Source organism: Acanthochromis polyacanthus, chromosome 23, assembly GCF_021347895.1.
Source record: "Acanthochromis polyacanthus isolate Apoly-LR-REF ecotype Palm Island chromosome 23, KAUST_Apoly_ChrSc, whole genome shotgun sequence".
Taxonomy (NCBI): domain Eukaryota; kingdom Metazoa; phylum Chordata; class Actinopteri; family Pomacentridae; genus Acanthochromis; species Acanthochromis polyacanthus.
Window position 1 is genome coordinate 172,638 of NC_067135.1, and position 24,694 is coordinate 197,331.

The following is a 24,694-nucleotide window of genomic DNA, read 5'->3' on the forward strand; positions in this document are numbered from 1 at the left end:
TAAATGTTCTCGCATTTCCGGACAATTATCGGTTTGAGCGGTACCGTTTCGTAATCGTTTCAAGTCCATAATCTACATAAACAACCTAATCCGTCCTTACATTTACATTACCAGCCAGTCATGCTCTCACATCCAGCAGATATTGTGTGTTGCTGCGGTTCTTTGCAAATGGAAGTTTTTATATGATGTCAGAGATGCAGAGTAAGACAACTGTATGGAGGACAGTCAGAAAAGTTTTCCTGGCCCTGAAACAACTTTTACTCATCATTGTGGACATAAACCTGTCAGAACATCAAGGAGGATCCACAGGATTGCAGGTGAATGATCTAGAGATCTGTTAAATTCATTTTAAATCATATTCTGTTAATGACATTGTGCTGCAGCCTCAGACTGGGATCAGTCATTTTAATTTCTTTTAGGATTTCCCAGTGTGATTGGCTGCATAGATGCACACACATCCCCATCACAGCTCCCTCACATCATGAACAGGAAGTCCATTCACAGCATAAATGTGCAGGTAGGCTACAGGTAGACTGACTACTGTTTCTAAATGTTAAAGACTGCATCATAGTTCAACATCTGTCATTCTCTGCACTGTCCAGATCATATGTGATGCTGCATGCATCATTTCTAATGTGGAGGCCACGTGGTCTGGGTCTGTTCATGACTCCAGGATTTATGGAGAGTCTAACCTGAGCAACAGACTGCAGCGTGGTCAGCAGCATAAAGATTTTCACAATAGAATTCTCTTGTCTCCCTCCTTTAATATGCTCTGATGTATCCACTTTACATTACAGGAGAGTTTGATGGCCTTCTGCTGGGTGACAGGGGTTACCATGCCAACCCAGGCTGATGACCTCATACCCTGACCCTGAACCAGGCCCCCAACAGAACTTCAACCGGGCTCACTGCAGGACCAGAGCCCGGGTGGAGATGACCATAGGCCTGCTGAAAGCCCGTTTCCAGAGCCTACGTCTCCTCAGGGTGACCCCTGAGAGGGCCTGTGATATTACTGTGGCATGTGTTGTTCTTCATAATATTACCACTATTAGAGGAGAGCAACACCCTGCCCTACAAACTGAAGACCCAGATGATGAGCCCATCCACCTGCAGCTATCCAGGACAGCAGAGCAGTCAGAGACACCGTATGCAAGAATCACTTTAGAGTTTAAGTCTCCATCATCACCACCACAGCAAATAAAGACATGAAACACATTTCATTTGCTCTTCTTTATTTCCTACAAATAAACAGTTCAGTTCATGTTCCAGTAGTTAACATAATTCTCCTGTGACCATCACCACCTCTAACTTGTGCTCCAGTATTTCAATTTCCAGATCTGCCCTCCTAATCTGTTTTTTTTTTTTTTTTTTTCTCAGCAAATGCAGTTTGTAAATCTGTTTTACTGATAACTGGGAATACATAGAGGACATTCAATTATACAGTTGCACATGAATTCCACAGAATGAAGCTCTGGTGTTTCCTGAACATCCATCTCACTGTGTCAGTCTGTGCAGTGGAAGCTGAGGAACCATCCTGCTGCTGTCCAGCCATGCTCTGTTAAAAAGGATGAGAATGTGCAATACTTCAGTGTAGGCTAAATGTCACACTCTATATTCCACCCAGAATGTGAATGGGAAGAGAAATATCAGTAACATCCTCTGTATGCCTTTCTGGATCCCCCTCTGTAAAGGCAGCAGACACAGTTTCATCCTCTTCATCCTAGATCAGTGACATGTTTCAGTAAACTTAAACTACCATTTGGATCAATCTGTGGAGTGTTGCCTACTTACAGTTACAAGGTCTGTGGTGTGAAGGGGCCAAAAGACAAAAAAGACACAAAAGAGAACTAAATAATCATATATATATATATATATATATATATATATATATATATGTATATATATATATATATATATATATATATATATGTATCCATGTCCTTTTATTCCACCGTTTTACAGACATCTGCTTTCTTTCTGTTGGCTGAGCAGAAGTCTATGTTAGTTTAAATAGGCTTAATTATTTAACAGGACATGATATGGATGCAGACATTTAGACTATGTGTGGATAAAACAACTGCAGTCAAACAGCCACTTAATATTTAGGCTACTTTACAATGTAAAACATGATCAACATGAAGTACCTCCATGAGATAATGAACAATGTTTTTATATTTCATCTTAAGCTGCTGCCCCGTCAGGATTTCCTCTAAATGAAATAACTTCATATTCTACCATTCAGACAGTTATTCCCTGTAATATTATTACGATTACAAAGGACTACATTTAAACTTACGCATTGATCCGGGCTGTTCTCCACGCCGTCTCTCTCTCTTTTGCAGCTGCAGCGGTGTTGCACTTCTTTCTAAAAACGTGTTCAAACTCGCCATATGAGCGCGTTAAAAACTTCCAGTTCAAAAACGCAGCCTTTCGCTTCCCCGTTTCCATGGTGACTCGTCGAATCGGGGTTCCATTGATGCTGTCTTTTCAGAGTTGCTCCGGGTCAAACTACTCCGAGTTGATTAAACCAACTCATATCAGCCGTTGTGAAACCGAAAACTCAGAGTTTTCTATCTCAGAGTAGATCAACTCAGAGTTGAGGAAGAAACTCAGAGTTTGTTCAACCTGCTTCATGAAACAGGCCCCTGGTCTGGATCATTGGGAACATCTGGTCTGATGGACTGATGAACATCCAGCTGTGGTTGTCTGAAGAGTCTTCTCTCCTCCATCACTGATGTTCTCCTCATCCTTCCAGTAACAACAATAATGCTGCAGATTCATCTCTTTTCTTGTGAATGTTCAGTTTTTATACTTCACTGTCAGCAACACATTATTTATTTCATCCATTTATTTCATGTCTTTATACATCTTTACAGTTCACAATTGTTAAATAATGCAGTTTTTAAATGTGCAATAGAGGAAATAATGAAGCTCTTCACCTGAATGTGTTGATGTTTTAATGCTACATATCTGCTATAAATAACATGGACTTTTTATGTTGTATTTATGTGACAACAGCTGAGATGAAGTTAAAGGTAATAAATAGAACCTGTGTTACGGCCGTGGCCGTATTTGTTTTTTGTTTTTTTTGTTGTTGTAGTTTCGAACTGTGTTATTGTCTGGGAGTGGGTGCTCTGTGGTTTTGTGTAATCTTTGTGTGCAGGAGGCGTGGTTGGCGGACAATGCTGATTGGCTGGCTGTTATTTCAAATCCTGGCGGCCGGCAGTGATGGAGGAGCCACTTTGACAGCAGCACCCTTTGTGTGTCTCCCCAGCCTCCAAATATTTGAATTCGATTAGAGTATCGGAGTTTTGTTGTTTGGTTTAGTAGGTCTTTTTTTGCTTATTGTGTATGTTTTGGATTGGATATTTTCTTTTGTTTGAGAGCAAGAAATGCCTCTTTAGTTTGTATCCGTCTTTTGTTGGTTTTGAATGAACAGCCCATGCAGTGGCCTCTTTAAGTTGTAGTTATATTGCAAAATAAATTCTGGTATTTTTTTTAGAACTTGTTAGACTGTTGTTTCTTTTGGGGACTGGGGAAATATTCGGGGTTATTTTTTCTTCTTTTTTTTTACTTTATGTTGTGCACCCTACCCCCTAGACAGGGGCATAACATAATTTGGGGGCTCGTCCTATCTGGTTTTTTCTCCTGTGCGTTCGTGGTGAGTATTTTTTCGTTTTTTTCTAGTTGGTTGGCAGTTTTTTCTTTGTGTGTTGGGGTATGGATCTGGATGCGTTTGCACAAACTCCTACCCTGGAAAAGTTAAATAAGTGCACCAAAGCAGATTTGTTATTAATTGCCAATTTGTTTAATGTTTCTCTGCCCTTTATGGCCAAGAAGGCAGAGATTAAGGCTCAGCTGGCACAGCATTTGGTGAGGGAAGGCATAGTGGCGGCAGAGTCTGCGTCTGTCGGTGCTCCTGAGGAGGTGCCACGTCCGATGAAGGCGGAGGCGACCACGGCTAAGCCGGTCCCCAGCGGCCTGGTGGATGTGGGAGCGGAGGCTGCCACACCCGCTATGGCCTCTCCTGATCCTATCGCTCTCCTACAGGCTGGAGTCGATACAGAGGACCTGAAGCTGGCCCTTCGTATGAAGGAGGTGGAGCTGGAGACGAGAACCCGAGAGGTTGAGCTCATGCACCTCCGTATAAGGGCGTTAGAGCTGGGCAGGGCTTCTCCTTTGTCTAGCCCTTTAAATCCTCCCGCCACTGTCGCTGAGAAATTTGATGTTAGTAGACATATTGCTCTGGTGCCAACGTTTAGGGAAGCTGAGGTAGATTCTTACTTTAACGCTTTTGAGCGCATTGCAGCAACTCTTAGTTGGCCCAAGGATGTGTGGAGTTTGCTGCTCCAGTGTAAACTAGTGGGGAAAGCTCAGGAAGTTTGTGCATCCTTATCCATTAATGAAAGTCTGGATTATGCTATTGTTAAGGCTACTGTGTTGCGGGCCTATGAATTAGTACCGGAGGCTTATCGCCAAAAATTTCGCAACTGTGAAAAATCTGCCAACCAAACCTATGTGGAGTTTGCGAGAGAGAAAACGCTTTTACTGGACAAGTGGTGTGCTGCCAGTAAAGTAGCTGATTTTGCGCAGCTTCGTGAATCGCTCTTATTGAAAGAGTTTAAGTCGTGTCTCCCTGATAAAATCATTGTTTATTTAAATGAACAAAAGGTCGACACACTGTCCAAAGCTGCTGTGCTTGCAGATGAATTTGTGTTAACACATCGTGTCTCTTTTCCTCCGATACGACGTGACGTCTCCTTTGGCGGTGTGGGCAAACCCCAGCGCACATCGCCTAAGACTCCTCCACGCACAAACGCCGCATCCACTGAGACACGTGAGTGCTTTTACTGCCGTGTATCTGGGCATGTGATTTCGGACTGCCCAGCTCTGCAGCGGAAACGACAGAACCTAAATATTAAAAACCCTAAAAGTGTTGGTTTCGTTCAGCCCACTTCTGCTCCCTCTCCGCCCAGCACAGGTGAACCTGCTGAGGTGGATAAAGCTTACCGCCCATTCATCCTCAAGGGTTCGGTGTCGCTGGCGGGTCAGGAGGAGAACCAGGTTCCCATCACTATTTTGCGCGACACGGGGGCTACACAGTCCCTTATTCTTCAGAGCGTTTTGCCGTTTTCTAACGAATCCTTTTGTGGTTCTGATGCTCTTCTGTGGGGTGTTAAAATGAGCGTGTTACGAGCACCGCTGCACACTGTTTTTTTGCGCTCACCTCTCGTCTCTGGCCCGGTTAAAATTGGCATTCGTTCTCGTTTACCGGTGCGCGGTGTTGCGCTCATTCTTGGAAACGACTTGGCGGGTGAAAAGGTTTTCCGACGCCCGAAGTGATCGAACATCCTATTGTGGATTTTTCTGCCCCTGCTGCTGTCAGTGACTCCTCTGTGTTCCCGGCTTGTGCCGTTACGCGCACCCAGGCACGCAAGTTTGGTGATGTATTGGATCTATCTGATTCTTTTATGTGTGCTGATGATGTTCCTGTGAGAACAGAGAAAAATGTTGGAAAATCTGATAAATGTGTAGCCGAAAACTTGCTGCCAACTGATGCTAACCTGTCCTTTGTTGTTGATAGGGCTGAGTTTGCTCTTGCACAGCAGACTGATCCATCTCTGACAACCTGCCTCTCATCTGCTGCCAGCGCAAACACCGATAAGCCCTCTGTGTACTGCATTGATAATGGTATACTAATGCGTAAGTACGCCCCCCCTTCTGGTGATCTGGGTTGGAATTCGGTTCAACAGGTGGTTGTGCCTCAAAAATTTCGTCCCCACATCCTTAGTTTTGCACATGACAACTTTTCTGGTCATTTAGGAATTAAAAAGACTTACCACCGCATCCTGCGTTATTTCTTTTGGCCAGGTTTGAAGAGTGATGTGTCCACCTTCTGTAGATCCTGTCATGTCTGTCAACTTAGCGGCAAACCAAATCAGGTTATTCCACCTGCTCCTCTGCAGCCAATCCCGGCTCTCGGTGAGCCATTTGAGCATATAATCATAGACTGTGTAGGTCCACTTCCCAAAACAAAGTCCGGTCATCAGTACCTGCTAACTCTAATGTGTGCAGCAACCCGGTACCCCGAGGCTATCCCGCTGCGCACAATCAAAACCAAAGCCGTCATAAAAGCCCTGGTAAATTTCTTCTCCACATTCGGTATGCCAAAATCCATCCAGACAGATCAAGGTACCAATTTCACATCCAAGCTGTTCGCTCAGGTTCTCTCCACTCTGTCCATAAAACATCGAAAAGCCAGTAGTTTTCATCCAGAATCTCAAGGTGCACTGGAACGTTTTCATCAGACGTTAAAGTCAATGTTAAAAAAATATTGTCTCGAGTCTGGCAAGGAGTGGGATGAGGGGCTGCCTTTTATCCTCCTCGCGGCGCGTGAAAGTGTACAGGAATCTACCGGTTTTAGTCCCGCCGAATTAGTGTTCGGTCACACAGTGCGTGGGCCTCTGAGATGGCTCCGTGAGAAATACCTGTCCGATACTCCAGGCCCACCTGTAAACGTGTTAGACTATGTGAGTTCTTTTAGGGAGCGCCTTCACAAAGCCTGCGATGCCGCGCGCAGCTCTCTTTCGGCATCCCAAAAGAAAATGAAAAAGCAATTTGACAAAAAAAGTGTGAAAAGAGAATTCCAAATTGGTGATAAAGTCCTGATTCTGCTTCTGACTCCTGGTTCCGCCCTTCAAGCAAAATTTTGTGGGCCCTATGCAGTGCAGAAAAAACTAAGTGAAACTGATTATGTGGTTGGAACCCCAGACAGGAGGAGGAAGACTCGTGTGTGTGCCACATCAATATGATGAAGGCGTATTATAACCGTGACTTAGATGTCACTTCGTCATCCCCAGCCGTGCTCTCTGTTGCTAGTGCCCCTCTGCCTCCTTCTCAGTATTTCCCGGAGAGCGACGGCCTTCGTGTCTCTGTGGCTGACTCCTGTGCTCGTCTCCAAAATTCAGAGATTTTGGCAGACTTAAAAACCCACCTTTCCCACCTGAGTGACACCACTATAAAAGATGTCTACAGTTTAATCAATGATCACCTGTCACTATTTTCAGATACTCCCTCCTGTACTACTGTTCTGTCCCATGATATTGACGTTGGTGATCATCCGCCCATTAAACAGCATGCTTATCGCGTGAACCCCACAAAACGCGCTCTGTTCCAGCAGGAGGTGGCTTACCTGTTGGAGAATGGCTTGGCAATCCCTAGCTGCAGCGCGTGGAGTTCTCCGTGCTTGCTCGTTCCGAAGCCGGATAAAACTCCTCGGTTCTGCACGGATTTCAGAAAAGTTAATAAAGCAACCAAGCCTGACTCGTATCCTCTGCCCAGGATGGAGGACTGTGTGGACCGCGCTGGCTCAGCCAAATTCGTAACAAAATTAGATTTGTTGAAAGGCTATTGGCAAGTCCCGTTAACCCCTCGTGCGTCTGAAATCTCTGCTTTCGTGACCCCCGACAGTTTCCTGCAGTATACGGTCATGCCCTTTGGCCTGCGGAATGCTCCTGCCACCTTTCAGCGTCTTATGTATAGAGTTCTATCTGATGTTCGTAACTGTGAGGTTTACTTGGATGATGTTGTTGCTTATTCCAGCACGTGGTGTGAACATGTAAACACTCTTCGTGTTATTTTTGGCAGGCTGCAGAAAGCGTCTCTCACCCTCAACCTGGCCAAATGTGAATTCGGTAGGGCCACCGTGACTTACTTGGGTAAGGAGGTTGGCCAGGGGCAGGTGCGCGCTCTCTCCTCGAAGGTTCAGGCCATCCTTGATTATCCCGTGCCTCAGACCCGCCGCCAGCTCCGCCGTTTCCTCGGAATGGCAGGTTATTACCGAGGCTTTTGCAGGAATTTCGCTGATGTAGTTGCCCCTCTGACAAGCCTGACCAGTGTCTCTCGGCCATTCGTCTGGTCCTCGGTATGCCAGAAATCCTTCGAGTCAGTTAAGGCGCTCCTGTGCAGCACACCTGTCCTCTCAGCTCCTGACTTCGCGCGCCCCTTCAAGCTGGAGGTGGATGCCAGCGCACGTGGTGCTGGGGCGGTCCTGCTGCAGGAGGATGCCAGTGGTGTTGACCATCCGGTGGCGTACTTCTCAAAAAAGTTTAACAGACACCAGCTCCAATACAGCACCATCGAGCAGGAGGCGCTGTCATTGTTGCTTGCTTTGCAGCATTTTGAAGTGTACCTGGTGCCTAGTCCACTGCCCGTTCTGGTCTTCACCGACCATAATCCCCTGGTGTTTTTGGCGCAGATGAGCAACAAAAACCGCCGGCTGATGAGATGGTCACTGCTGGTGCAAGATTTTAACATTGAGATCCACCATAAGAAAGGCAGTGAAAATGTGATAGCCGATGCTCTGTCCCGTGTGCATCTCCCTCCCTGAGAGACAAACATTATGGGGGAAATGTTTGCTTCTTTGGTGATGGGGGTGTTACGGCCGTGGCCGTATTTGTTTTTGTTTTTTTTGGTTGTTGTAGTTTTGAACTGTTTTATTGTCTGGGAGTGGGTGCTCTGTGGATTCTGTGTAAATCTTTGTGTGCAGGAGGCGTGGTTGGCGGACGATGCTGATTGGCTGGCTGTTATTTCAAATCCTGGCGGCCAGCAGTGATGGAGGAGCCACTTTGACAGCAGCACCCTTTGTGTGTCTCCCCAGCCTCCAAATATTTGAATTCGATTAGAGTAGCGGAGTTTTGTTGTTTGGTTTAGTAGGTTTTTTTTTTTTGCTTATTGTGTATGTTTTTGGATTGGATATTTTCTTTTGTTTGAGAGCAAGAAATGCCTCTTTAGTTTGTATCCGTCTTTTGTTGGTTTTGAATGAACAGCCCATGCAGTGGCCTCTTTAAGTTGTAGTTATATTGCAAAATAAATTCTGGTATTTTTTTTAGAACTTGTTAGACTGTTGTTTCTTTTGGGGACTGGGGAAATATTCGGGGTTATTTTTTCTTCTTTTTTTTTTACTTTATGTTGTGCACCCTACCCCCTAGACAGGGGCATAACAACCTGTGAATACTAAGAACAGAGAATAATAAACTGCTGAAAGAGTTGCTCTGTCCTTCTGTCAGTGAAAGCTAAACAGGAAGTGGTTCACTGAGGATGTCGTCCATTCAGTCTGCTTCTTCACAACCAGATGAGGTTTTCCTTCTGTTAGCTTCACTCAGAAGATCCTCACAGTGAACATGAGACACCTGAGATGAAGACAGACGTCACAGCATCAACATCAACAGCAGAGGTTCATTTTAAAGTGACTCTGGAAAGCAAAAAAAATTCCCCAAATTTATAAAAATTTGCTAAATCTTCGGGAAGAAAAGTTTATTTTTTAAAAAACAATCTCCAAATTTGGCAAGAAATAAAAATAAAAAAATAAAAAATATATCAAAATTCTAAATATTTCCAAAAATAAATAATAATCTTCCAAAAAATCCTAAAAATATCTAAAGTGATTCCATATATATCAGTAGAACTTCTAATATTTTCTTTAAGAACATTCGGAAAACAAATCAACCAAAATACAGCGAATTTCGGTGGATTTTGGTTGAAACATTTTTTTATATATTTCTTTCTTTCCATCAAAAAATGTTCAGAAATTTCCCAATAATGTTGAAAATGTGGACATCAGGTGTGGTTACACGTGGTCTGTGGTTGTGAGGCTGGTTGGATGTACTGCCAAATTCTCTGCCTTTGGAGACGGCTTATGGTAGAGAAATGAACATTCAATACACCAGCAACAGCTCTGGATGACATTCCTGCTGTCAGCATACCAATTCCACGCTCCCTCAAATCTTGCCACATCTGTGGCATTGTGCTGTGATAAAACTGCACCTTTCAGAGTGTCCTTTCATTGTGGGCAGTCTAAGGCACACCTGTGCACTAATCATGGTGTCTAATCAGCATCTTGATATGGAACACCTGTGAGGTGGGATGGATTATCTCAGCAAAGGAGAAGTGCTCACTATCACACATTTAGACAGATTTGTGAACAATATTTGAGAGAAATGGTGATATTGTGTATGTGGAAAAAGTTTTAGATCTTTGAGTTCATCTCATTAAAAATGGGAGCAAAAACAAAAGTGTTGGTTTATATTTTTATTGAGTGTAAGATGCGTTGTCTTAAAACAAGTCCCTCCATCTGCTGAAATGTCTCTTGTTAAGTGAATTTATCTTAAATCAGTGGGATGAGACATTTAGACTAAAAGTAAGACAAAAAGACTTGGTAAGATTTTGAGTTTTTGCAGTGTAGCTCGATAATTAACATTAAAGCTAATATTTACTGGATGCTAACTCTCTTCTCTGGTCAGCACACACTGAAATAAACTGCACCTACATCTGGAGTGCATGGCACACATTATATCTGACACTACAGCTGCATATAAAGTGCATTAAAAGCAGCACCGATAAGAAAATAAACACTTACCGAACTATCAGAGTCCTTTCAGTGTTTGCTGGTAGAATCAGCCGAAGGTAGAAAACTGGTTAAAACAAACCAACAGGCAGAAAAACTGATTATGGAAAGTGTTCTGCTGCTCCACTGATAAATAAACCAACAGTGATTATATCAGAATTACACACGTGGACAAAATTGTTGGTACCCCTCAGTTAAAGAAGGAAAAACCCACAATTCTCACTGAAATCACTTGAAACTCACAAAAGTAACAATAAATAAAAATTTATTGAAAATTAAATAATCAAAATCAGCCATCACTTTTGAATTGTTGATTAACATAATTATTTAAAAAAACAAACTAATGAAATAGGGCTGGACAAAAATGATGGTACCCATAACTTAATATTTTGTTGCACAACCTTTTGAGGCAATCACTGCAATTAAACCATTTCTGTATTTGTCAATGAGCGTTCTGCAGCTGTCAACAGGTATTTTGGCCCACTCCTCATGAGCAAACAGCTCCAGTTGTCTCAGGTTTGATGGGTGTCTTCTCCAAATGGCATGTTTCAGCTCCTTCCACATATGTTCAATGGGATTCAGATCTGGGCTCATAGAAGGCCACTTTAGAATAGTCCAACGCTTTTCTCTCAGCCATTCTTGGGTGTTTTTGGCTGTGTGTTTTGGATCGTTGTCCTGTTGGAAGACCCATGACCTGCGACTGAGACCAAGCTTTCTGACACTAGGCAGCACATTTCTCTCCAGAATGCCTTGATAGTCTTCAGATTTCATCGTACCTTGCACACTTTCAAGACACCCTGTGCCAGATGCAGCAAAGCAGCCCCAAAACATTACTGAGCCTCCTCCATGTTTCACCGTAGGGACAGTGTTCTTTTCTTCGTATGCTTGGTTTTTGAGTCTATGAACATAGAGTTGATGTGCCTTACCAAAAAGCTCCAGTTTGGTCTCATCTGTCCAAAGGACATTCTCCCAGAAGCTTTGTGGCTTGTCAACATGCATTTTTGCAAATTCCAGTCTGGCTTTTTTATGAGTTTTTTCAGCAGTGGTGTCCTCCTTGGTCGTCTCCCATGAAGTCCACTTTGGCTCAAACAACGACGAATGGTGCGATCTGACACTGATGTACCTTGGCCTTGGAGTTCACCTTTAATTTCTTTGGAGGTTGCTCTGGGCTCTTTGGATACAATTCCAACGATCCGTCTCTTCAATTTGTCATCAATTTTCCTCTTGCGGCCACGTCCAGGGAGGTTGGCTACTGTCCCGTGGGTCTTGAACTTCTGAATAATATGAGCCACTGTTGTCACAGGAACTTCAAGCTGTTTAGAGATGGTCTTATAGCCTTTACCTTTAAGATGTTTGTCTATCATTTTTTTTCGGATGTCCTGGGACAATTCTCTCCTTCGCTTTCTGTTGTCCATGTTCAGTGTGGTACACACCTTTTCACCAAACAGCAGGGTGACTACTTGTCTCCCTTTAAATAGGCAGACTGACTGATTATGAGTTTGGAAACACCTGTGATGTCAATTAAATGACACACCTGAGTTAATCATGTCACTCTGGTCAAATAGTTTTCAATCTTTTATAGAGGTACCATCATTTTTGTCCAGGCCTGTTTCATTAGTTTGTTTTTTTAAATAATTATGTTAATCAACAATTCAAAAATAATGGCTGTTTTTGATTATTTGATTTTCAATAAATTTTTATTTATTGTTACTTTTGTGAGTTTCAAGTGATTTCAGTGAGAATTGTGGGTTTTTCCTTCTTTAACTAAGGGGTACCAACAATTTTGTCCACGTGTGTATCTCAACTCTTTTGACTTCCATCTTGCTACAACTTCACTAGAGAAAAAATTTGTATCAAGGACACCTGCCTATAAGGTAGAACCTTCAGTTTGTTTAATGGAATTTTTCACTTCGACATGTAAACGTCTCTAAAGATCATGAAACCGAGTAACAGAGCTTTTGCAAAGCCCGGTAGATCGGAAACGTACGGAAAAACGTCTAACTTTGTGAGACACCTGCAGAGACACCACAAGGAGAGGTAAGCCGCTGCCCGCTGGTAGTCTTTCTTTAAACAGCAAACTCCATGTCTTCATGTTTTTACATTTTTATTAGTGGAAGAAAAGAACAGTTTAACGGGGTGGGAAGATTAAACCTTGTGACGGTGGAACTGTGTCCCTGGGTAGATACTTTGCTATCTCGTGGTCAAGACAAAGCCAGATAACAACCCATTCATTTGAATCATGTGTGTTGAAAGAGGGAAGCATCTAAACTTCAGTTTGCACTGCTCAGTGGCATTGGGCTGGGTTAGGGTTAGGGTTAGTTAGCTCAGCTCTGATAAAGAGACTGTAACTAGGCCAGCAGAATACCACCATGTTTGTTGTAGCCAAGGCGGTGCACAGAAATTGACAGTTTAAGTGCACTGCACCCACCATGTGGCATGAAACAGAATAGAAACGGTTATCAGCTCCCTCAAAGGTCTACAAAGTGATTTTTCAGCTGGTAATACCATTTACTGTGAAAAAAATGTGCAGAAGGCTTAGGAGTGTTAATGATTGCATACAATCCAACGCTACTATGTACTGAAGTACTGAATTGTGAAATACTGTAAATGCCTACTGTTACGGTTTACCATTTTTAAGTAAAACTAATTCCTTGCCTATTGTTCGATTCCAGTACTAATAGATTATACTGTATTTCATTCTTCAGACTGCAGGAGTACTGGACAAGCCAGCAACAGACATGTTCACAGGCGACCATTGAGTCCTTCCAACAGCAGACACCACAAGTTCAAGTGTACAGTATTTCTTCATCAAGGCAAGCTGCCATCAACCAAGCCATCCTCCACGACCTTGTCATTGGCTGCTGCCTGCCCCTATCAATTGTTGAAAATCTGCATTTTCGACATTTTCTACATACCATTGATGAGAGGTACATCCCATTCTCCAGATCAACTATAACCTACAAGCAGATACCTCAACTAGTGACCAGAGTCAAGGAGTGTATCAAGTCCAGTCTGGCAGATCAGAAATTCATCTCAGTAACTGCTGACATCTGGTCAGATCGCAGACTGAGATCTTACCTGGGTGTAACAGCTCATGCTTGTAGCGCCACAGCTAATGAATACACTCCAAAGTCCTTCCTCCTTGACTGCAAAAGATTCAAAGGTCGTCACAGCAGAAAACATTGTAGCTGCATTTGACAAAATATTAGAAGAATACAGTATAAGTGACAAGATAGACTTCATTATCACAGATAATGCATCTAACATTAAAAGCGCTTTTAAAGTGGTGATGGCAGACTACTCAGATGAAAGTGAGGATGAGGAGGACATAGCTGGTGAACCACTGCATGAGGACTTTCCCCAAGGATCCCGGCAACCGCTGTCCTGTTTTGCTCACAGTCTTCAGTTAGTAGTGGGTGATGGATTAAAAGAGGTGAAGTGCCTTTCTTAAGTAATTTACAAAGTGTCAAATCTTGCAACTCTACTGCATAGCAGCACAATTTTCAAGGACAAGTTTGAGTCAGTGTTTGTGTGGTCGGATGGTTTCTCCCTCCTGGCCACTGTGTGGCACTGTGCCAGCTCAATTGCCACTGTGACAGCAGGGCAGTATACTGTCCCACTATATAAATACACAGGTGAGTGGCTTTACCTCAGCCTCATGCTTCTTCTGAGCTCTCCTCATGGCGGTGACTGCAGCTGGGCGTGCTGGATCTGCCACGCCAGATCCAGACGCACATAATACCACTGGTACAGGTAACAGGCTTTTCCCCTCTGTCTTTATGTGATGTGCGGCGCACTTAGTGACAGCTTGTTTTGCTCTGTGTAGTGACGCTGGGAGACTGGTTGCTCCGTTCAGCGTGCCGTGGGTGCTTCTGTGTCAGCAGGGTAAGCTACGTGGTCCGTATTATGTGATCTGATGTGTCAACTGGTCCCTGATTTTGTTGTGTGGTTGCTGCAGTTTATTTGCTGCTGCTGTCATTGGATCTCCTCCTCCTGCATTGCTGCTACGCTGCGCCACAGCTAACCGGGTATGTATTGCTCAATGAGGAAGTGATCAATGAAGCCCAGGTGATGTCATTTAATGATAATTATGCTTAATTGTTTACCTTTACTAGGCTGCAGCTAAACGTGTGGTTCATTGGACGCCACCGCTTCCCTGGACTGGCTGCTGTTTCGGCTCTTTGTTTCCCTACGGCTGTACTGCCTTTTTCTGTGGTCTCGTTGTGTCGGCTTGTTCTTTCTGCGGCTTATGGCCTCAGCGTATTGGATTTATTGTACTGCACTTTCGGCGTTAAAGCCCTAGGCTACCAGGATTATTGTGGCCTCATATAGACCCTTTAATGACCCACGTCACTAATGACGTCACAGCTTTAGCTGGAGGCAAAAGAGGAAGCCTGCGGCCGTGACCGAAAGGCGAAAGACTGAGGGACTAGGCTCTATCAACTTTTCTAAAATGTCGTCCTGCTGTGTTTTTGGATGCCAGAATAGGAGGAATGACATTGGCCAACGCAAATTAAAGTTTTATAGGATTCCACCGAACACTCGTGCTCAGAGGGAACGAAGACAGTTGTGATTAAATGCACTGAGGCAAAAAGACTGGACAGAGACGATCAGCTGCAGTCAATTCCAGCCATTTTCAGTACAAAAAATCGCTAATATTCTATTTGTAAATAAAAAATATGACGAGAAATACAGGGAATATTGGACGCGCATCGCGAGGTGCATTTCCTTGAAAACGACCTATTCGTGGATTATATACCGACTTCAAGACATGTTCTGGACAAAATAGTTTACTGGCTTGTGTCGTCTGGATGTCCAAGGTTGGATTATGGCCGTTTTTTGTGGAATATTTTCATCTGTGTGTAATAATAAACCCGGAAATGTGAGTCGCGCTGTGTGCGTTAAAGCCGTGTACAGAGAAAGGATGGATGGATATTCATTGTTTGTCGGACAAATGTGTTTATATTACCCGCTGTGGTAATCACATCTGAAAGTGGTTTATACCGGCGGATTCATGAGAATCTAAGCTTTCCATCGGCGTATAGTGTTTATATAATCGCGTTTGCAGCCTTCAGACATTCTTTAAATTCCTATGCAAATTAGTAAGTGTACCGCCGGCGGTACACTGTGTTTTAAATCAATATAAATAAATCAATAAAAACTCTTTAATGTGACTCTGACTGATGTTTAATAAATGTTCCTCAGTTTAACGTCTGCAGGAGAACCCAGCTGGTTCTACTGGTTCTACTGGTTTTACTGGTTCTACTGGCTCTACTGGTTCTATTGGTTCTACTGCTTCTACTGACTCTGTTGGTTCTACTGGTTCTATTGGCTCTACTGGTTCAACTGGTTTAATCGGTTCTATCGGTTCTACTGACTCCACTGGTTCTACTGGTTCTATCGGTTCCACTGGCTCTACTGGTTCTACTGGTTCTATCGGTTCCACTGGCTCTACTGGTTCTATTGGTTCTACTGGCTCTACTGGTTCTATTGGCTCTACTGGTTCTATTGGTTCTATTGGTTCTACTGGCTCTACTGGTTCTACTGGTTTTAATGATTCTACTGGTTGTACTGGCTCTACTGGTTCTATTGGTTCTACTGTTTATACTGGCTCTACTGGTTCTATTGGTTCTACTGATTCTACTGGTTCTATTGGGTATATTGGTTCTACTGGTTGTACTGGCTCTACTGGTTCTATTGGTTCTACTGATTCTACTGGTTCTATTGGTCCTATTGGTTCTATTGGCTCTACTGACTCTACTGGTTCTACTGGTTCTATTGGCTCTACTGGTTCTATTGGTTCTATTGGTTCTACTGGCTCTACTGGTTCTACTGGTTCTATTGGCTCTACTGGTTCTATTGGTTCTATTGGCTCTACTGACTCTACTGGTTCTACTGGTTCTACTGGCTCTACTGGTTCTATTGGTTCTAATGGTTCTACTGGTTCCACTGGTTCTACTGGTTCTACTGGTTCTATTGGTTCTATTGGTTCTATTGGCTCTACTGGCTCTACTGGCTCTACTGGTTCTATTGGTTCTACTGGCTTTACTGGTTCTACTGGTTTTAATGGTTCTACTGGTTGTACTGGCTCTACTGGTTCTATTGGTTCTACTGGTTCTACTGGCTCTACTGGTTCTATTGGTTCTATTGATTCTACTGGTTCTATTGGGTATATTGGTTCTACTGGTTGTACTGGCTCTACTGGTTCTATTGGTCCTATTGGTTCTATTGGCTCTACTGACTCTACTGGTTCTACTGGTTCTATTGGCTCTACTGGTTCTATTGGTCCTATTGGTTCTATTGACTCTACTGGCTCTACTGGTTCTACCGGTTCTAATGGTTCTACTGGTTCCACTGGTTCTACTGGTTCTACTGGTTCTATTGGTTCTATTGGTTCTATTGGCTCTACTGGCTCTACTGGTTCTATTGGTTCTATTGGCTCTACTGGCTCTACTGGTTCTATTGGTTCTATTGGCTCTACTGGCTCTACTGGTTCTATTGGTTCTACTGGCTTTACTGGTTCTACTGGTTTTAATGGTTCTACTGGTTGTACTGGCTCTACTGGTTCTATTGGTTCTACTGGTTATACTGGCTCTACTGGTTCTATTGGTTCTATTGATTCTACTGGTTCTATTGGGTATATTGGTTCTACTGGTTGTACTGGCTCTACTGGTTCTACTGGCTCTACTGGTTCTACTGGTTCTATTGGTTCTACTGGCTGTATTGGTTCTACTGGCTATATTGGTTCTACTGGTTCTATTGGTTCTACTGGTTGTACTGGCTCTACTGGTTCTATTGGTTCTACTGGTTCTATTGGTTCTACTGGTTGTACTGGCTCTACTGGTTCTACTGGTTGTATTGGTTCTACTGGTTGTACTGGTTCTACTGGTTCTATTGGTTCTACTGGTTCTATTGTTTCCACTGGTTCTATTGGTTGTACTGGTTCTATTGGTTCCACTGGTCTGTTTCACCTCAACACCTGTATGATGATACCGTCTGTTCTGGCAGCTGATTTGACAGAACCGCCTGATCAGCTGTTCTGCTATCAGACAGGTAAGGTGTGTTCACTGATGGAGGTTCACCTGTACAGGTAGAACATGGACCCCTTCTCTGGTCACACACAGAGCAGCAGAGGCTCTAACTGGAACCTAAAACATGTCAAAGAACCATTTAAAATTCCATACAGCAAGAGGTTCTTTAAAGAACAGTTCCTTTACGCACCATTACAGTTCCACCAATGAACGTCAGTAAAATTAAGTTCTTCAAGGAACCATTTCCTCAAATTTTTTTTAAAGAAGCCCCAAATGTGCCTCTAGAGAACCATCAACGAACAAAAATGGAAGGACAAACTTCACGTATCCTGGGAAATACTAACAGACAGTGTGGCCGACTATCAAAGTGTATGAAAGAGGAAAATGTCAATATTTATCCAGCATCATCTCCAGCAACAGTCATCGCCCCAGAATTCTGTTCAACACAATCAGCTCTGTTGTTTATCCATCCACCTCTGTTCTAGTTGATGCTTCAGTCAGACCTGCCATCATTTCCTGTTTCACATTTACCTTTATTGTCCAAGGTTTAGAAGAAGTTGTTTTTGTACATTTACAATCTTTCCTAGAGGGCAACGGAATTCTTGAAAAATGTCAGTCTGGGTTCAGATCTGGTCTCAGTACTGAGTCTGCTCTGTTGAAGTTCCACAATGAAATTTTGTTGTCCGTTTATGTCAAGCGTCCTATGATTCTAGTGCTGCTGGACCTCACAGCCATGACAGGCTGAATGTGTTGTGTTTAGGGGTACAGATACTGATCTATCAAATTTCAGTTCAATGACTTTAAGTCCTGTGGTCAAAAATCTTGGGGTGATATTTGACAGACAGTTAAAATTTAACAAACTAATTGACACTGGAGTCAGAGCAAGTTTCTTTCAACTGTCTTTTATCCAAAGTCAAGCTTTTCTTAAAACGCACCGACCTTGACAAATCCATTCATGCTTTTATCAGCTCCAGACAGGACTACTGCAGTGCTCTTTACATCAGCATCTCCCAGTCATCTATCAGCTGCTGGCAACTCATGTAAAATACTGCAGCATCTTTTAACAAATACCCCCAGATATGAGCACATCACCCCAGTCCTTTACTCTCCACTGGCTTCCATTCCGGTCCAGAACTCTTTTAAAAACAATTTAAAGCTCTTAAGCAGTGGTGTCACTAGGCCTATTTTACATCAGCATTTCCCATTCTTAAGCCCCCCTAAATAATTTTATGTTCATTTATTTTTTTTAAAAAGTTTTTTTTTGTTTTTTTGTTGTTTTTTTTTACAAAAAAGTGCCAAAAAGTTCCATATAATGTGACCACAATATGAGTTTAAATACATAATCACATAACCAGTCATTTTAACTTAGATACGATCATAAATCTTAGTTTCTCTTCACTTCATAGTGGAAGGTAGAGAGTCTGAGTCGGTGTGTCGTTATGCAGTCCATTCCACTTGTTCATATGGAGCACGCCCACATCACTGAAATCCAGTTCACGTTTTCCCTGCAGCCTAGGCTGCATTCAGTACCTGCAGCATGTGTTTATAGGGAACGAGCAGCACAGAACGGAGGAGAGCAGCATTAGGAGAAGAACGTGAACAAGAATGGATATACGAAATGTTTTCAGGAGAGTAAGTATTCATCACTGCTGATAGTAACAATAAGTTAGATCCAGCCCCCCAGCTAACAGCAGAAAGTCCCATGTAATTAATGAACCAAATGCTCCCTGTTTGACAAATAAAAACCTGGTTTGTTCACTCTGTAGGACAGAGTCCCTGTAAAGGAGGCAGTGTGAGACGCTGCTGTATCTCTGTGCACGTCTTACCTTTGTTGTTCTGCGGTCAAAAGTTACATTTCAGCTCTAAAAGAACGCTGCTACTTAGCTAGCTAGTTAGTCTGAAAGGCACTGTGAAGGTTCTGGTTGTTCATAGAGTTGGGTGTGCACTCTTTTTTTTTTACCATATACTATCTTTGGGGTGACTTCCTTCTGGAGCATCAGCTCCAGCATCAGATACACACAGTGAAACAGGAGCTGAACTCATTCACATATGATTATGTGAATAATGATGATAATAATAATAATAATAATAACCATAACTAGACAATTCCCGCACACGGAAATCGTGGGAGGGGCTCGGGCCGTCCACCCGTCGGGCCGTCCACCCGTCGGGCCGTCCACCCGTCGGGCCCTCGCGCGACCCCCATCCAGAGAGTCGTATTTGGGCATTTTCCGGGCCGTGACAGGCTTTCATTTAGAAATTATACTGTGCTTTTATCTCTGACAGGCGGAGACAGGAAGATGTCACCTGGTGAAAATGTGGATTGGAGTTACTGTAAAGGCTGTGTGAAGCAGAGAGGTTTATGTTAGCTGTGAAATGAAATGTGTGTTCACATCCTATGCATCACCTGGGGGCTAAGCCCCCCTGTCCTTTAAACCTAGTGACGCCTCTGTGGCACTGTAGCACATGGCCTGAGAGGGTTTTTTTTGTTTGTTTGTTGCTGAAGACAGGGGTTTTTTGGAGGCTTCTGTATGAGAAACCATAAATCCCACCATCACAATATATCCATGGCTGAAAAGAAGAGCTTGTTTTTTTTAAGACTAAATGAAGTGTGTAGGTGAAATTATGTATGGAAAAGCATAAATCCCAGCATCACAATATATACATGCCTGAAAAGACGAGATTTGGGTGTTTTTAAGACTAAAATGAAGTGTGTAGGTGAAATTCTGACGAAGCACGTCATAAAACATGACTTAGAGAAAAGATGGAAAATCGGCAGGAAAAAAATCACAACCGGGATTTGAACTCCGGGCGCTCGCACCAAAGCCGTGCGCTCAATCCATTCATCTATCAGTGACTGATACTGGTAAGAGTATCTTGCCCCATTTGAAGTGTTAGTTTTACTTCCTGGTTCGCAGCACGGCGCGATGTCGCGTTCTGCCGGTAATTACGGAATAACCGTTACTCTCAGCTGAAAAGTGAAATAACCGTGAGCGAGAGGAAGCCTGTGGCTAACCAGAAATGTAATTATTTTCCAGATATTGTGAGAAATGACCGAGCGCCGGCGATTTAAAAACCCTGTACCTCCATGAGCCAGATGATTCAGTTTGCATGGGCGCCTATGGAGAGAAGTGTGCGACTTTGCTGTAAACTGCTGCCTGTCATTTCACTTCAAAAAGAGCTACGTCTTCAAACTTGGATTCATTTGAATCCCAGGAAAATTGTGTACAATCTGACCGAATTTCATTTCCCTAACATTTATGGTTTGGTCGTGAGGGCGATTCAATCGTGAAAGTTTTAGGCGGATTTTGCATCTCTCCTCCACTCTGTCGAGTCACATGACACACTGTAAAGAGAGCAGATTTTGAGAATTTTCACTTTTTTGAGGACTCACTGAGCAAAAACTGTAACTGTCAGCATGACATAAAATACATCCCTGCGTAGACAAGAGAAATCACTACGTTTTGATGGTTAAATGACGTTTCTAGGTGAAAGTATGGCGAAGCAGTGGCGTTGTGAAAACAGGTGAGTCTTCACTCTGAGTGATTCAGTAATCCCATTCATGTGTATGTGGAAAATTAATGCAGTTTTTTGCTCATAACTCTGGCAAATATGAATGAATGTCTTAGAAAAGTCATAGCCATCGATTCCCGATAAAACCGCACGAGCCGATATATAATTTGTGTGTGATTTGTCAAAGGCCTAGGCAAAATACGGAGCCAAAGTTTAGGCGGAAGAAGAATAATAAAACCTAAACTCCGCGGGACAACAATAGGTGCTCCGGCATGTCCCATGCCCGAGCCCCTAATAATGATCACTCCACCCCTATTGACCTGCAGGAGTCAGGGCAGAGGAGCAGAGAGTGAGAGGGGAGAAACGTCTACTGGAAAGGTGAGTCTGAAGGATTTTACAGGAGAGAGTCATTTGTGATGCAGACAGTCTTGGATTTTTATGGAACTTGATATGAATATGAAATATGAAACATTTCAGTCCAGGTGCACCATATAAGACTTATTTAAGTTGAGCTTTTATTTATTTAAGTAATGATTGGAAAGTGGAGATAGCAAAGAGAGAGATATATAAGCCAAATATACGACATAAATAAATGAATAATTTTGCTAGTTTTGGACCTAATATGACTCTGTTTTCACTGGTTGGACTAAAGAAGACTAAGACCAGGAACACTGTGGCTCTAGAGGGAACACTCTCCTCTATTATGAACATTAAAATGACTGGTTTGGAGCCATGCAATAAATGGAACACCCCCCCCCCCCCCCCCCCCAGACATCATCAAGGCTTCAAAAAAGGCCATCAGGGAGTACAACATGGCTCACAAGAATTCATTTTTCCCTGTTCTTTTCCTGTTCCTGTTTACAATTGTGCCATTTATTCTGAGTTGACAGTCTTTATTATTTATTTTTGGGCCTCGTTAATAAGTTATTCATTCATTTAGTCCTGGGTTTAGTCCATGGATACCCTGCTCCTGTGATATCCAGTCAGACCTGGTTTAGTCCTGATTTTAGTTCATGTCATCCTGCTCCTGTGAGAATGAGTTTAGTGTCTGATTGTAATTCTGTTCAGTGAATAGATAACTTAAGTTATAAAGATGTTTTGCTTTTGCTTCAGCACTTTTTATTGTTTAGTTGCTGATGTGGTCAAACTGAAGCTGTTGTGCATTAGAATCCTCCAAGACAAATGTTACAAGTGGTTGCTGGAGTTATTTCAGTTCTGCAGATATTTATGGGAAATACTGAAATGTGTTGTGCTCATCCAGCCACTGTAGCGGTACTATGTTATGATTTATTGCTCTCGTTATTAATAATTGGGGCACCACCCTAGATCTCTAGGGAAAAAAATTAATATTAATAAAAAACATTAATATTCATAAAAATTTTGATCAATCTCATATCAAAAAGTCTTGAATCCTCGTTTAAATTGACCACATTCTACACAAAGAAACACAAGACTGTAATTTGGTCTAAAATGAGGTATTTATTAACTATTCTATGAAAATAATGACAAGTGAACTATGTACAATGTAGATATGGTGTGTGTGTGTGCGTGCAGGACGACATGTGTGTGTGTGTGCATGTGTGGAATGTGGAAGTGTGTGTGTGGTGTGTGTGAGGGATGTGGAAGTAGGTGCGAGAGAGAAGGAAATATGGTGAGGATTAGCCAGAGCTCACCTGACGAGGTAACCGGTAATTTGGATTAAGAATTCTAATGATTTGTAAAAGAATAAATTGATGAAGTGAATTAAATGACCAAGCTGTTAGTACATCACCCATAGAATGGAATCAGAGCAAACTCAGCTGGAGTTATTGAAGTGAACCGTCATGGGGCTGGGACTTGCGAGGCCTTCAGATTATGCACACGGTCTGGACCTGCGGGTTCGGAGCGGTGCGTCGTCGTTGTGGTGGCCTAGATGTCCTGCCGCGGGTTGATCGGTTCTATGCAAATGGACCTGGTTCGACAGGTCTCAGCTGAGTGTTGCTTGGTTTAAAAATGATGGTTCTCAGGCTTTAGCCAAGAAAAACGGGTGTTGATGAAAAACGGTCAAATTAAGAAAAATAAATGCTGGTTCTGAATCGGTTCTTCAGATTAAAGGAATAACGAGCAAAATGTCTCCTTAAGTTACAAAAATATTAAGAGATAAATAGTTAACAAACTTAGATGGTGAGGGAATTTCAAAGATAGAAAAAACGCGCTTTAGGTAAGAAAATAATGGGAATCTCTGTCATGGATTCCTCAGGTAGTGAAGAAAGTGAAGCGGGCAAGAGAGAGAGTCGGTAAGAGAGGGTAAAATGTGGGCTACGGCTGACTTTTCTGTGGGTCCAGCTAAGGGGAGGTCCTGGGCGGAGAGAGAGAACTTTTAGGCGCGAGTCTGGTGGAATTTGGAATCTCTTTGTTCTCACAAAGTAGAGAAGAAAGAGGAATCCAGAATGGATTAAAATATGATATTACACGCGCAAAACACGATCTGTCTATCCCACCATATTCAGTTGTGTGAAAGTGAAATGTGTAGATTAATACATATGTTCATATTATGTGAATCATTTCATTCATAACTGTATGTTTATGTTTATGACATTAAAAATATGTATCACAGTGAGAATATAACAACAAGTCAGAGATTTGGTAACAGGTAAATACAATGGTCATCATTCAACCTAAATGGAGAGGAAATTCAGAGGTTAATAAGGGAATTCAGTCCAAAATCATAGTATCCTGGGGAAGAAATGATTAAACATCACAAATTAATAAATCGACTTCTATCAGACATGCAAATATGATCTTCAAATATGTCATAGATGAAACACTGTGAGTAACTGTGGTAAATCTGGAAAAACCAAATGCATATAGAAATATTAATTTGGCAAGTGTTTTTGTTTAAGTTCAGTTCCAGTCTCTTTGTTTCAGTCAAAGAGAGAGAGAGGGTGACTCCAGCCTTCTGCCATAAAGTTTTACGACTTGTTATCTGATCTGTGGAATGCAGAGACGTCTCCGGCTGAGGGTCTCCTGAAGCTGAAAAGGGATTTTAGCATGAAAGTTCATTAAACAAACATCCATAGCATATAATTGAAAGTCATTGTCTTTTAAAAAGAAGAAGTTATTCCAGGGGTTTAAATGTTCACAGGAGCTCCATCCTTCTGTGAATGAAAACCTACAGAAATACAAATGTCTCAATCCTCCTATAGAGATGGGTGTTGGTCAGTGCTGGAGAGAGGGAGCTTATCTGAGTTTTGATCAGCTCAGGAATTCCAGGGCCTTTGCAGTCTTGCTACACCACAGAACTTTCATCCATATTTTACATGAAGAACCATTTTTAATACTCCCTGTTGTTGCAGTTTTTTTTAACCTTTTTTTTTTTTAGCTCAATGTTGTTTTTTTTATTATCCCTCTATAATAAGATTTTAACAAAATGCTCTTAAAATACACCAGAATGCAGGAAATAGGATCAGTAATTTTCAAAATGTTCTGGGGGAGGACCCCCACACCCCCCATCAGCATCCTGCACAAACCAAATCTCACTCTGAGGTCTGGTCACAAGTTGACAGCTCTGAGTTATTGTGTTGTGAGCAAAAGTCATGGCCACTGTGGTGTAAAACATTTACACAGTAAAGTATCTCTGAATAAATCTAAATCTTAATGTGGAAAAGCAATTTCTCAGTTTTTGTTAGCTGTAAAATTAAACGTTCGCTCACATCCTGCATCTCCTGGAGGCTAAGCCCCCCCGTCCTTAAAACCTAGTGACGCC

General features: G+C 42.5%; 1 long non-coding RNA gene across 1 annotated transcript; it reads left to right on the forward strand.

Moving 5' to 3' along the window:
- Positions 1-329: 329 nt before the first annotated feature.
- On the forward strand, positions 330-1,211 carry LOC127532290 (uncharacterized). Its single transcript, XR_007939659.1, has 2 exons — positions 330-714; positions 798-1,211. It is a non-coding gene; the product is annotated as an uncharacterized LOC127532290 (long non-coding RNA).
- Positions 1,212-24,694: the final 23,483 nt, after the last annotated feature.